Raw genomic sequence first — 11,299 nt, forward strand, 5'->3', positions numbered from 1 at the left:
AGCAGGAGTAGGTCATTTGGCCCCTCGAGCCTGCTCCGTCATTCAATAAGGTCATGGCTGATCTGATCTTGGCCTCAACACTTTCCTGCCTGTTCCCCATAACCCTCGACTCACCTGTAGTTCAAAAATCTGTCTATCTCCATCTTGAATATATTCAATTACTCAGCCTCCATACTCTCTGGGGTAGAGAATTCCAAAGATTCCCGATCCTCTGAGAGAAGAAGTTTCTCCTCAGCCCCATCTTAAAAGAAACTGGATAAAGAAATGAGGTAGAAAGGAATAGAAGGATATGCTGGTAGGGTGAGAAGAGGAGTATTGAGAGTAGGCTCGTGTGGAGCATAAACACCAGCATAGACCAGTTGGGCTGAATGACCTGTTTCTGTGCTGTATATTCTATCTGTGTAATTCTATGTGATTGTTGCTTTTTTTATAAGTATGACAGTTGAACAAATTAGTTTTTTTCCCTCATGGGCATCTTGTAAGTATGATACTTGATGAATGACAGACATTTTCTGTGTGACACTTTGATGTCTGATATACACTTTCCTACAGACACACCCGAAGTGCAAGACTTTTGATTGTATAAATGGATATGGATTTTTGGCAAGGACAACAAAGGTATGTTTACACTGGGATTTCAGGCAACATTTATAAACCATAAGTGTGAAACTAAATAAGTTATGGTTTCTGTATGAAGTCTAAATTACGTTAGTCTATTCTTGACAATTTTCAAACATAATCTATATGACAATCTCAATAACTGATCATATGTAGGAGTTACCTGAAATATTACACTAGCAAAATACAGCGGATGCTGCAAATCTGAAATAAAAACAGAAAATGCTGGGAACACTCACAAACAAAATAAACATTTCAGGTTGATGCCCTTTCATTAGAATTGGAAAAGTTAGCGATGTAACCGGTGTTAAGCAAGTACAGAGGCAGGGGAAACAGGAGAGGGGAGGAAAGAACAAAAGGGAAGGTCTGTGATAGGGTGGAAGGCAGGAGTGATTATATGTCAAAAGGGATGATGATGTGAGGCAAACAGGGATGGTAATGGGACAAGTAAAGGAACAGAAGGATCTAGACAGTTGAAATATTATACATATTGAAGATTGCAATTTGTTTTAAAAGATGTTGACACCTCAGCATATATTATCACATGATTTGTAGGAGCATATAAAATGTCTCTTGTCTTTGCTATTTTCAGCTGGGGTGGCAACTAGCTATTCTATATTTGGCTCCATTGTCTCTGGGCTGGTAGAGCAACTGCAGTATCATATTTCTGCTCGTAATTGCTGTCTAGTGCCCCTTCTGGGAGTGCAAATGCTGACATCAGATGAGGCCAAGATTGGCTTGGCTGTGTTGCTTGTTGTGGTCAACCAGCCAGCTGAGATTTACCACAAGGCTCATACATGAATAGGCCATTTGAAAAAGGTATCAAAGGCATCTATCTGCCTCTCAGCAATAAGTCAACCCTCTCAGGAAAGGTACTCAGATACACAAGTCTTTATAAGTGGGAGGGCAAGTTGTTAAAGCTGTAAAAAAAAAGGATCCATCTACGAATGCATTCTGGATAGCATTCTTGCAGCTGAACTTGACCCACTGTTCTTGTTTCAAATTAATACTGAGCTAGAAAAACATGGGTTAATTAGGACAGTCAGCAATTTGTAAAAGGTAGTCATGTTCAACAGAGTTGTTTGAGGAAATATGGAGTGTACTGATAAAGGAAATGAGCAAATGTTGTGTATATGGGTTTTGAAAAGGTGCACATGGGATGTTGATGAATATAGGGCACATGGTATTAAAGGATGTGTGGCAACATGGATAGCTAAAGTACTGGTTAATTGGATGTTTTTTGGAAAGGAAGAATATAATTTTGGTGTATTCCAAGGGTTAGTGTTAGGACCATTGCTCTTATATATATATATAAAAAGAAAGACTTGCATTTATATAACACCTTTCACGATCACTGGACATCTTCATGGGCTTTACAGCCAATGAAGTACTTTTTGAATTGTAGTCACTATTGTAAAGGAGCAGACGGAGCCTTGGTTTAACGTTTCATCCAAAAGACAGCAGCTCTGTCAGTGCAGCACTCCCTCAGCACTGTACTGGAGTGTTAGCCTAGATTTATATGCTCAAGTCCCTGGAGTGGGGCTTGAACCCACAATGTTCTGATTCAGAGGTGCGTGTGCTACCCACTGAGCCACAGCTGACACACAAGCAGATTAGACATGTATATAGGAAGCATAATAGCAACATTTGCAGATGACATAAAACAGGGAGCATAGTTAACTATGAAGAGGACTGTAAAGAACTTAAGGAGGACTTATACAGGTTAGCAGATTAGGCAAATAGATGTTAGATGAAATTTAATGCAGCAAAATTTGAGGTGATTCATTTTGAGAGTAAGACAAGAACAGGATATATACAGTAAATGGTAAAAGTTTAAAGGAGAAGATGAGCAGAAAGACTTAGGGGCTCAGACAAACAAATCTTTAAAAGTTGCAGGACAAATTGATAAGTTATGAAAAAGCATATGGGATCCTAGCTTTTATAAATAAAGACACAGAGTACAAAAGCAAAGAGGTAAAGCTCAACCTGTACAAATTTAGGCTGCAGTTAAAATATTGTGTCCAGTTTTGGCACCTTACTTTAGGAAGAATGTTAAGACCATGGAGAGAGTGCACAAGAGATTCACTAAGAGTAACCCAGTGATGAGAAAAGACTCAAGAAACTTTCCATTGGAAGGCCAAGGGGAGATCTAATAAAGATATTCAGAAGTCTGAGAAGTTTAATAAAGTAAATCAGATAAAACAATTTCCACTGATTGATGACTTGGTAACTAGCAGGCATTAATTAAAGATTATCAGCAAAACAGCAACAACAACTTGTATTTATATAACATCTTTAACGTAGTAAAACATCCCAAGGCACTTCACAGCAGCATTATACAACAACATTTGCCACTTTGCCACATAAAGGGAAGTTAGGGCAGATGACCAAAAGCTTGATCAAAGAGGTAGGATTTAAGGAGCGTCTTAATGGAGGAAAGAGAGATAGAGATGCGGGGAGGTTTCATCATCGGCAGTCCCTTGCAATCGAGCTAGACTTGCTTCCACTCTAAAAATTAGTTCTTAGGTGACTGAACAGTCCAATACGGGAATTACAGTCTGTCACAGGTGGGGCAGACAGTTGTTGAAGGAAAGGGTGGGTGGGACTGGTTTGCCGCGTGCTCCTTCCTCTGCCTGCGTTTGGTTTCTGCATGCTCTCGGCGATGAGACTCGAGGTGCTCAGCGCCCCTCCCCGGATGCACTTCCTCCACTTAGGGCGGTCTTTGGCCAGGGACTCCCAGGTGTCGGTGGGGATATTGCATTTTATCAAGGAGGCTTTGAGGGTGCGTTGAAACGTTTCCTCTGCCCGCCTTGGGCTCGCTTGCCGTGTAGGAGTTCCGAGTAGAGCGCTTGCTTTGGGAGTCTCGTGTCAGGCATGCAAACAATGTGGCCCGCTCAGCGGAGCTGATCAAGTGTGGTCAGTGCTTTGATGCTGGGGATGTTGGCCTCGTCAAGGACGCTAACGTTGGTTTGTCTGTCCTCCCAGAGGATTTGCTGGATCTTGCGGAGACATCGTTGGTGGTATTTCTCCAGTGATTTGAGGTGCCTGCTGTATATGGTCCACATCTCTGAGCCATACAGGAGGGCGGGTATCACTACAGCCCTGTAGACCATGAGCTTGGTGGCAGTTTAGGGAGAGAATTACAGAGTTTAGGGCCCAGGTAGCTGGAGGCAATGGTTGAACAAATAAAATCACGGATGCTCAAGACTTCAGAATTAGAGGAGTGCAGATATCTAGGAAGATAGAGCAGATGAATGCTTGGCTGGAGAGATGGTGCAGGTGGGTGGGCTTTAGATTCCTGAGGCATTGGGACTGTTTCTGGGGGAGGGTGGGACCTGTACAAGCTGGACGGCTTGCACCTCAATAGAGCTGGAACCAATATCTTCACGGCGGGGGTTGCTGATGCTAATGGGGAGGGTGTAAACTAGCTTGGCAGGGGAATGGGAACCTGAGAATACATTCAGAAGAGAGAGAAGAGAAACTGAAATTGGAAAGCAAAAAAGTAGAAAGTGAATTTGGAAAACAGAGGAAACAAGGGCTAGAAAATAGACAACAAGGGAGTTTGGCAGTGCTTAATGGTATATACTTCAATGCAAGGAATATAGGGAATAATGCAGATGAGCTGAGAGCACAGATAGATATTTGGGAGTATGATATAAATTACTCAGACATGGCTGTAAGAAGGGCAGGTATGGCAGCTCAACATTCCTGGTTATAGGGTTTTCAGACGTGTTAAAAAGGGGGGTAAAAAAAGGAAGGGGATCGAAGTATTGATTAAAGAAACAATTACAGCTGTGAGGAGAGATGGTATGTTAGAAGGATCATTAAATGAGGCCACATGGGTTGAATTGAAGAATAAAAATGGGGCGATCACACTGCTGGGAGGGCGGTGAGCACTTTAAGTCTCGTCGCCAAGAGCATGCAGAAATCAAACGCAGACAGAGGAAGGAACGTGCGGCAAACCAGGCTCTCCACCCACCCTTTCCTCCAACGACTTTCTGCCCCACCTGTGACAGAGACTGTAATTCCCGCATTGGACTATACAGCCACCTGAGAACTCACTTTTAGAGTGGAAGCAAGTCTTCCTCGATTCTGAGGGATTGCCTATGATGATGGGAGTGTACTATAGAGGAAGGGAGATCAGGACATCGCCGAAGGAAGGGAGGCCCGGAGGGAAGGCTCATGTGAAGTTTGTATGAGGTAGGCCCAAACCTGTTCTTGAAGTTGGTCAAAGGCTCAGCATTGCTGGAGGAAGGGAGGCCAGGACGTCGCCGGAGGAAGGGAGGCCCGGAAGGAAGGATCGCACATGAGGTAGGCCCAAACCTGTTTTTGAACCTGGTCGAAGGCTCACCATCGCTGAGATGGCCTGGGGTTGTCGGGGGTCGCTTGGAGCAGTTGAGTCGACCGCTGCAGGTTGGTCAGGAGCTCCCCCGACGTCGATGGTATCTGCGAGGAGTAGCTGAGTCGGCGACAACTGGTGGGGGAGCAAAGTCTTGGCAGCAGGAAAGTCCGGTAGGTTGAATATCAGTTTGGGTGGAGATCCGGCACTCACTGATGAAGGTGAAGAGCAGGCAGTGGACTCAGGTAGCTGCCCTTGCAGCATGGATTTATGTTTCAGGGGTAAGAAATGCATCCCTTATTAGGGCCAGGGGAAGCTTAAACCATCCTCTGCCTGCTCCACGACAACATGCAAGCCGTGATCCTGACCAATGGATCCATCACAGACCCAATCCACGTCCGGACAGGAGTCAAGCAGGGCTGCGTCATCGCGCCAACCCTCTTCTCAATCTTCCTCGCTGCCATGCTCCACCTCACATTCAACAAGCTCCCCGCTGGAGTGGAACTAAACTACAGAACCAGTGGGAACCTGTTGAACCTTCGTCGTCTCCAGGCCAGATCCAAGACCATCCCAACCTCTGTCATCGAGCTGCAGTACGTGGATGACGCATGCATCTGCGCACATTCAGAGACTTAACTACATGTCATAGTCAACATCTTCACTGAGGCGTACGAAAGCATGGGCCTTACACTAAACATCCGTAAGACAAAGGTCCTCCACCAGCCTGTCCCTGCCACACAGCACTACCCCCAGTCATCAAGATCCACAGTGCGGCCCTGGACAACGTGGACCACTTTCCATACCTCAGAAGCCTATTATCAACAAGGGCAGACATCGACGGCGAGACTCAACACCGCCTCCAGTGAGCCAGTGCAGCCTTCGGCCACCTGAGGAAAAGAATGTTTGAAGATCAGGCCCTCAAATCTGTCACCAAGCTCATGGTCTACAGGGCTGTAGTGATACCCGCTCTCCTGTATGGCTCAGAGATGTGGATCATATACAGCAGGCACCTCAAATCGCTGGATAAATACCACCAAAGATATCTCCGCAAGACCCTGCAAATCTCCTGGGAGGACACACGCACCAACGTTAGCGTCCTTGACCAGGCCAACATCCCCAGCATCGAAGCACTGACCACATAATGGGCGGGCCACATTATTCGCATGCCTGACACGAGACTCCCAAAGCAAGCTCTCTACTCGGAACTCCTTCATAGCAAGTGAGCCCAGGTGGGCAGAGGAAACGTTTCAAAGGCACCCTCAAAGCCTCCATGATAAAATGCAACATCCCCACCTACACCTGCGAGTCCCTGGCCAATGACCGCCCTAAGTGGAGGAAGTGCATCCGGGAGGGCGCTGAGCATCTTGAGTCTCGTCGATGAGAACATGCAGAAACCAAGCGCAGGCAGCGGAAGGAGCGTGCGGCCAACCAGTCCCACCCACCCTTTCCTTCAACGACTGTCTGTCCCACCTGTAACAGAGACTGTAATTCCTGTATTCAACTGTTCAGTCATGTAGGAACTCATTTTTAGAGTGAAATCAAGTCTTCCGCGATTTCGAGGGACTGACTATGATGATGATAGACCCCCAGAAAGTCAGAGGGAGATAGAAGAGCAAATATGTATGCAAATTTCTGAGAAGTGCAAAAACTATAGGGCAGAATAGTAGGGGATTTCAACTACTCTAATATTAATTGGGATTAAATTAGTGTGAATGGTATAGAGGGTGCGGAATTCATAATTTGCATTCAGGAGAACTTTTTTAGCCAGTATGTAACAAGCCCAACAAGGAAGGCGGCAGTTCTGGACTTAGTTTTCAGGAATGGAACTGGGCAGGTGGAAGGGGTATCAGTGGGAGAGCATTTTTGTGCTAGTGATCATAATTCAGTTAGATTTAGGGTAATTATGGAAAAGGATAAAGATAAACCAGGAATAAAAGTTCTCAATTGGGGAAAAGCCAATTTTGCTAGGCTGAGATGGGATTTAGCCAAAGTGGACAGAAAACGGCTACTTGTTGGTAAATCAGTGTCAGAGCAGTGGGAGGCATTCAAGGAGGAGATCCTGAGGGTTCAGAGCAATATGCTCCCTTAAAGAAAAAGGTTGGGACTAACAAATCTAGAGCCCTCTGGATGACAGGGTAGGATAAAGTAAAAAAGGGAGGTTGATGATAGATACCGAGGGCTCAATACTGCAGAAACTTTAGAGGTGTATCGAAGGTGCAGGGGGGCAATTAAAAAGGATATTAGGAAAGCAAAGAACTTGAAAACAAGTTGTCAAGTAAAATCAAGGAAAATCCAAAGATGTTTTATTAATACATTAAGAGCAACAGGATAACCAGAGAAAGAGTGGGACCTATTAGAGACCATAAAGGTAATGTGTTTGTGTGGAGGCGGAAGACATGCATATGGTTCTTAATGAATACTTTGAGTCTGTTTTCACAAAAGGGAGGGGCAATGCCGACATTGCAATCGGGGAGGAGTGTGAAATATTAGATGAAATAAACATAGTGTGAGAGGAGGAATTAAGAGGCTTAGCAGCTTTCAAAGTGGATAAATCCCCAGGCCCAGATGAAATGTATCCTAGGCTGTTAAGAGAAGCAAAAAAGGAAATAGCAGAGGCTCTGACCATCATTTCTCAGTCCTCTCTGGCTACAAGTGTGGTGCCAGAGGACTGGAAATGTTGTACCTTTGTTTAAAAAGGGAGAAAGGAGTAGACTGAGTAATTACAGGCCAGTCAGCCTAACCTCGGTAGTGGGAAAATTATTGGAAAAAATTATGAGCTACAGGTTAAATTTTCATTTAGAAAGACACGGATTAATCAAGAACAGTCAGCATGGATTTGTTAAGGGAAGATCGTGTCTGACTAACTGGATTGAATTTTTTGAGGAGGTAACAAGGAGGGTCGATGAGAGTAGTGTGTTGTAGTGTATATGGAATTTAGCAAGGCTTTTGATAAGGTCCCGCAATGCAGACTGGTCACGAAAGTCAAAGCCCATGGGATTCAGGGCAAAGTGGCGTTGGATCCAAAATTGGCTCAGAGGCAGGAAGCAAAGGGTAATGGTTGATTGATGTTTTTGTGACTGGAAGGCAGTTTCCAGTCGGGTTCCGCAGGGCTCAGGACTAGGTCCTTTGCTTTTTGTGGTATATAAATGATTTAGACTTGAATGTAGGAGGTATGATTAAGAAGTTTGCAGATGATACTAAAATCGGCTGGGCAGTTGATAATAAAGAAGAAAGCTGTAGACTGCAGGAAGATATCAATGAACTGGTCAGGTGGGAAGAGCATTGGCAAATGGAATTCAATCCAGAGAAGTGTGAGGTAATGCATTTGGGGAGGTCTAACAAGGCAACGGAATACACATTAAATGGTAGGACTCTGAGAAGTGCAGAGGAACAAAGGACCTTGGAGTGCAGGTCCACAGATCCATGAAGGTAGCAGGCCAGGTAGATAAGCTGGTTAAGAAGGCATTCGGAATACTGGCCTTTATTAGCCAAAACATAGAATACAAGTGCAGGGAGGTTATGCTTGAACCGTATAAAATAATAACAATAAATATAAAACATTAGTTAGGCCACAGCTAGAGTACTGCATGCAGTTCTGGTCATCACATTACAGGAAAGATGTGATTGCACTAGAGAGGGTACAGAAGAGATTTACGAGGATGGGCTGGAGAATCTTTGTTATGAGCAAAAATTGGATAGGCTGGAGTTTTCTTTGGAACAGAGCAGGTTGAGGGGAAACCTTACTGAGGTGTATAAAGTTATGAGGGGCCTAGATAAAGTGGATATGAAGGACCTATTTCCCTTAGCAGAGGGGCCAACAACCAAGGGGGCATAGATTTAAAGTAATTGGTAGGAGGTTTAGAGGAGATATGACGGGAAATTTCTTCACCCAAAGGGTAGTAGAGGCAGAAACCGTAGGGTATGAATAAAGAGTCTGACTGGATACTGTGAGCTCAAAGTAAAGTGTGACCATAGTCTTTTATTGCAGGTCTCCAGAGTGCCTCTCCAGCCTGTGAGGCCTCCTTAAGTACAGGTGCTCCCAAGGGATTGTGGGATGAGCCCTCTGCTGGCTACACAAGGTATTTACAGGTTTACATATATAGCAACACTCCCCCTCAAAATCAATAATGTAACTATTTACAAGGTGAGTCGATCTGGGGCCTTTCTTTCCCTGGTTGATCATCTCGGTGCAAATGCTGGTTATGGTGAATCGTTTGTTGGGCCCTCGCTGGCCTTGCTGGGCTGCCTGGTGTGGTGAGTCCTGCTGGGCTGCTGTGGGTGATGGGTGCTGCTTCATGGTCAACCTCGGTGTCGGTTGCCACTGGTGTGTATGTTGGGGGGGTCAAAGAAGGTAAGGTCCAATGTGGGTTGCTCTGGATAGTCCGTGAATCTGAGTTTGATTTGGTCCAAGTATTTCCGGTGGATGAGTCCATTTGAAAGTTTGACCCGAAACACCCTGCTCCCCTCTTTGGCCACAATAGTGTTGGGAAGCCACTTGGGACCTTGTCCATAGTTCAGCACAAACATAGGATAATTGATTTCAATTTCGCGTGACACATTTGCGCTATCATGATAAGTACTTTGTTGAAGCAGCCTTCTCTCTACCTGTTCATGTAGATCAGGGTGGACTAGCGAGAGCCTTGTCTTAAGTGCCCTTTTCATGAACAGTTCAGCGGGTGGAATCCCAGTGAGCGAGTGGGGTCTCCTGCGGTAGCTAAGCAGGACTCGGGATAGGTGAGTCTGCAGTGAGCCTTCGGTTACCTCTTCAAGCTCTGCTTGATGGTTTGCACTGCTCTCTCCGCCTGACCATTGAATGCTGGTTTGAATGGGGCAGATGTAACATGTTTGAACCCATTACGGGTCATGAACTCTTTGAACTCGGCACTGGTGAAACATGGCCCGTTGTCGCTCACAAGGACATCAGGCAGGCCGTGCGTGGCAAACATGGCCAGCACGCTTTCAGTCGTGGCAGTGGACGTGCTTGCCGACATTATCTCACAGTCAATCCATTTGGAGTATGTATCTACAACCAATAAGAACATTTTACCCAAAAACGGGCCTGCATTGTCGACATGGACCCTGGACCACGGTTTGGAGGGCCAAGACCATAAACTTAGTGGCGCCTCCCTGGGTGCATTGCTTAACTGCGAGCATGTGTTACATTTGTGCACGCAGGACTCTAAGTCCGCACCGATACCAGGCCACCATACGTGGGATCTGGCTATCGCTTTCATCATTACAATGCCTGGGTGAGTACTGTGGAGATCACTGATGAAAGTGTCCCTGCCCTTCTTGGGGACCACTACCCGATTACCCCACAGAAGGCAGTCTGCCTGTATAGACATTTCATCTTTGCGCCGCTGGTACGGCATTTATCTCTTCCTGCATTTCCACTGGGACACTGGCCCAGCTCCCGTGAAGCACACAATTTTTTACGAGGGACAGTAAGAGATCCTGGCTCGTCCAGGTTCTAATCTGTCGGGTTGTGATGGGTGATTGTTCAATCTCGAATGCTTCCATTACCATGACTAAATCTGTGGGTTGTGCCATTTCCACCCCCTTGGTGGGCAATGGCAGCCTACTGAGAGCATCGGCAGTTTTCTGTGCCTGGCCTGTGGCGGATGGCAGAGTTGTATGTGGACAACGTGAATATAACTCTGAATGTGGGCCGATGCATTCATATTTATCTCCTTGCTTTCGGGAAAAAGGGATATCAGTGGCTTATGGTCCGTTTCCACTTCAAATTTGAGCCCAAACAGATATTGATGCATTTTCTTTACCCCGTAAACACACGCTAACGCTTCTTTTTCAATCATGCTGTAGGCTCTCTGAGCCTCAGACAGACTTCTGGATGCAGAAGCAACCGGTTGCAATTTCCCAGATTCATTAGCTTGTTGCAATACATACCCGACCCCGTACGACGACACATCACATGCTAGTACCAAACGTTTACATGGATCATACAACACAAGCAATTTGTTTGAGCATAACAATTTTCTAGCTTTTACAAATGCATTTTCTTGGTTTTTACCCCATACCCATTCATCCCCTTTACATAGTAAGACATGCAGTGGTATTAATAGTGGGCTGAGACTCGATAAGAAGTTACCAAAGTAGTTCAGGAGTCCTAGAACTGACCGCAGTTCCGTCACGTTCTGTGGCCTCGGTGCATTTTCGAGTGCCTCCGTCTTCGAATCGGTGGGCCTGATACCATCCGCCGTGATTCTTCTCCCCAGGAACTCCTCTTCAGGCGCCAGGAAAATGCACTTTAACCTGAGCCCCACGCGGTTGAGGCAATTAAGAACCTTCTCCAGGTTCTGTAGATGCTCGACTGTGTCCCGA

Source organism: Pristiophorus japonicus, chromosome 10, assembly GCF_044704955.1.
Source record: "Pristiophorus japonicus isolate sPriJap1 chromosome 10, sPriJap1.hap1, whole genome shotgun sequence".
Classification (NCBI taxonomy): Eukaryota; Metazoa; Chordata; class Chondrichthyes; family Pristiophoridae; genus Pristiophorus; species Pristiophorus japonicus.